Genomic DNA, 3,552 nt, shown 5'->3' with positions numbered 1-3,552 from the left:
GGTGTTCCCATGCAGTGACTATAATCCGCAGAGTGGGGACAGTTCAGTCCCTGCATTTATTCTCCATGGCTGCCTCATCCTGAGGCTCCATCTGGCCCTGTCTGCCTTTTTCCATTCCCCTTCCCCCAATGATTGACCTCAGTGTGATATTCAGCTCTCTACCTGTGCTCTTCCCCTCTTGTCCCACCACAAGCCATCTCTCTGACTGCTAACCACATCCTGATGTGTGCGTCTCAGAGGACTCAGTCAGACAATATGAGACACTACTCTACGCTGCTCAGTTCTGTGCTTTTAGTGCCTTGAAATTGTAATGCCCATTAAAGCATTTAGCAAAGCCAATATTAAAAACACTCAAGCTAAAAAAAACCCACAGAAGAAAACAACACAGTTGTATTTTATGTTTCTAAATTAACCAAATAAATAATACTGCTGAGTTGATTAGGCAAAAATCACACAACATTGAGTATTTATAAGTATCAGATCACTGTGAATTTTTATAAAAAGACTTTAACCTTGATCCAAAAGTGATTTTTCTGAAGACCATGTCTAAAGAAATCATTTAAAACAAGCAGAACCAAGAGTACAGCAGGCATGACCTGACCGACACTATTGGCTCTGGAGAATGCACAGCAAGTTCCCCCATACCCCCTCCCATCTGAGCTGGAGGCTTGAGTGACTTGGAGGAGAGAAATAGGAACTTGATTTGTAAAGAGCTATAAGAAACCTGCTGATCAAGCCTTGGAAAGCTGTCTTTGTGTCTCTGACGCATCCCACACTTGCCTTCTGGATCTCAGGCTATTTTGCGAGGGGACTCAGAGTGGCCTAGGTCCTCTGAAGTCAATGTAGCCTCCCTAGAGCAAAACAGTTCTCTCTGTATATGATGAACAGGGTTTAAATCACAGCAGGCCCCGTTCTATCTCCCAAGGCTGGATGCCGTGGAACATACACTCTGTATTGTTGATGTGTGGTGGGCAATGAATTCTGAAACATTTTATTGACTTACTAATAGCTTTTCAGGGGATGACAGAAAAGAACCACATTAAGCATAGAAATCAATCATATACCTACTCTGGTTTCCAAACTCTAAAGAGCTATTGTCTGTCTCCAAGTTGGAGAAATAGAGTGAATCAAGCTGAGAGTCTTCTAAGAACTTAGCTGGACTCAAGTCTGTGCCTGTGCATGACACTTGCTGTAGTTGTCTCTCCTTGCAACTCAGGAGTCAGAGCAAGAAACACTCACAGAGAGCTGAGCCTATATACTAACACATCTACACACTCGTGTGCCAAGTGTACAGCAGTGAGAGTCAGACCGAACAACTCTACATTCTTTATCTGTGGGATTCTGACACGGTCACCTCAGGATCTGCACTCCGCCATCTAGGAGTCAGTCCCATTAGCAAAAAAAACCAAGCAAACAAGCAAACAAAAACAAAACAAAAAAACCCAAAAACCAAAACAAAAATTCCCAAAGAATTAAAATTAAAATCAAAAAGCCCATGACCCAGGAGAATGGTCACTGTGCAGAAGCAAGGTGGAGGAGTTCAGAAGTCTCTCTCAACACTATTGCTGTGAAGGTAGCAAGCGACATCAAGACCCATCAGAAATCTTCTCATGTTGAGCAGTGAGTGTTTCCTGTGCCAAGTATCCCCAGGACAAACCATGCCATTACAGACTCCAACTTCTCCCTTCTATTGAATCCTTTTTATTTATTTTTTCCTTTTTTTTACTGGTTCTTTGTGAATTCCACAACACACACTCATCTCCCACTCTTCTCATACCCTCCCTCCACCCTTGCAACCTCCTCAAGAGAGAAAAACTCTTCTTATGGAAGCTGTAGTGTGTCACAGTGTGTCCCATGGTATAAACTTTTGTCCACACCTCTTTGCTTGCAAATGTTCATCACCATGACTCGTTGGTCTAGTATGAGGCCTCAGGCTTCTGCTACTCTATCAATACTGTATCCTCACTGGGACTCCTCTCAGATATCTTGTTGTTACTGTGTCCTGGATACCTTAGGCTTCTGGATGTATAGGACCAGCCCCTTCATGTGTTCCAGTAGTTCATGAATGGGGTAGATGTTGGAGTAGGCCAATTCAAAACCCTGGGTCTGGGCCTGAGAGGTATCTGAGTTGGTCATCTGGCTTGCACTCCTGTTCTCCTACCCTCAGGGCCAGCTCACCAGCAGCCCCCTCAACCAAGGTCAGCTTTATCCTGTTGCCCAAGTGAGGTGTAGGGCCTGCTCTCCCACAATGCGTAGGGGTCGTCTCTCCTGAGTACTGCAGCTGGCTAAGGGCAGGGTCGGCTACTCTGATGCCCAGGTGAGGGCTGGTGTCTGCACATGTCCCTGGGATGTCTGCCTGTCCTCTGGTAGTAACGGACCCCTGTTGCTACAGGGTCAAGGACCCAGACATGGCCCCCACTGGCAGCAGAGGCCAGGACCCTACCTGGTCCCAGATGGCATCAATGGCTACACACATCAGTCTGTTCTCACCACACTCAAGTCTCCAGTTCTGCCTCTCTTCATAGGGCCCACATCCTTCTGTTTCTCTCCCATTTCTCCACCACTTATTTGTTACTCTTAGTGGTTCCCGGGGTCTCTGGGTCTGGGGCCATCTCAAGAGTGGTCTTAGGTGTACTATGCCCCCTCAAGCATTATGGCCCTGGGCAGGACTTGGGCATAGTCTGCCTGCATCCCCAGACCTGGACCACCTGCCCAGGCCCCATAGTACTGGTCTGGTGGTTGTCTTGGGCTTCCTCTTTGCCCAGGTTGCCAGAGTGCCACTGATCTGTCTTGGGCTCACTCCAGTCTAGGACCCATGGTCTCAGGAAGGTGGGGTGGGGGTTCTAAGTCTCTGATTTATTTTCTACCTTGGGGGCCCAAACGGGCCTGCCTGGCACCCGACTGGTGGATTGGTGGTCATCTCAGTCTAGCTCCTTGTCTGGGCCCCTGGCTCCAGATTTGTGGTCATCTCAGGATAGCTTCTTTTTAGAGATTGTTAGGTTACTAATCATCCAGATGTTCATAGGTAAGAACACTGAGCAAAGACATAGCCTCTCTCCTCTCTGCCATCTACTGACACATGTGAAGCAGCAGTGACACCTGCAGTCACACCTGCAGGCTTCTTTTGAATTCTGAGACTTATAACTGTGAATTGTTAATTTAGAAAGTTTCCCGACTAAAGGGTAACATTCATTTATTAGCTTAGAGTACCTCAGTATCCCAGAAGACAGGCACCTGGGACAGACTCTCCTTGAAGGGAATAGGAGTTGCAGAGAATTCTGCACACCTTGACTACTTACTGTCTGCTGGGCAAATGTGATTTGTTTAGGACGGGTCTCTCTGAGTTTATGATACTTGGAGAAATATATCAGTAAACTCTTATGAAAAAAATACTTAGAAAACTTCATACAGAAAGGTACTTGGAGAAATATATCCGTAAACTCTTATGAAAAAAATACTTAGAAAACTTCATACAGAAACTTCTTCCTACAGAACTGTGAAGAATGAAGAAATGGCAAACATTTTCGCCCTCTCAGTGTCTGAGAGGGACGT

The 3,552-nt window shown here is 46.0% G+C and overlaps 1 non-coding gene across 1 annotated transcript; it reads right to left on the bottom strand.

The window, feature by feature from the left end:
* Nucleotides 1-2,991: 2,991 nt before the first annotated feature.
* LOC116895039 lies at nt 2,992-3,118 on the bottom strand. The gene has a single exon (XR_004387225.1). It is a non-coding gene; the product is annotated as a small nucleolar RNA SNORA17 (small nucleolar RNA).
* Nucleotides 3,119-3,552: the final 434 nt, after the last annotated feature.

This window comes from Rattus rattus, chromosome 2 (assembly GCF_011064425.1).
Source record: "Rattus rattus isolate New Zealand chromosome 2, Rrattus_CSIRO_v1, whole genome shotgun sequence".
Taxonomy (NCBI): domain Eukaryota; kingdom Metazoa; phylum Chordata; class Mammalia; order Rodentia; family Muridae; genus Rattus; species Rattus rattus.
This window is presented reverse-complemented; position numbering and strand designations above follow the sequence as displayed.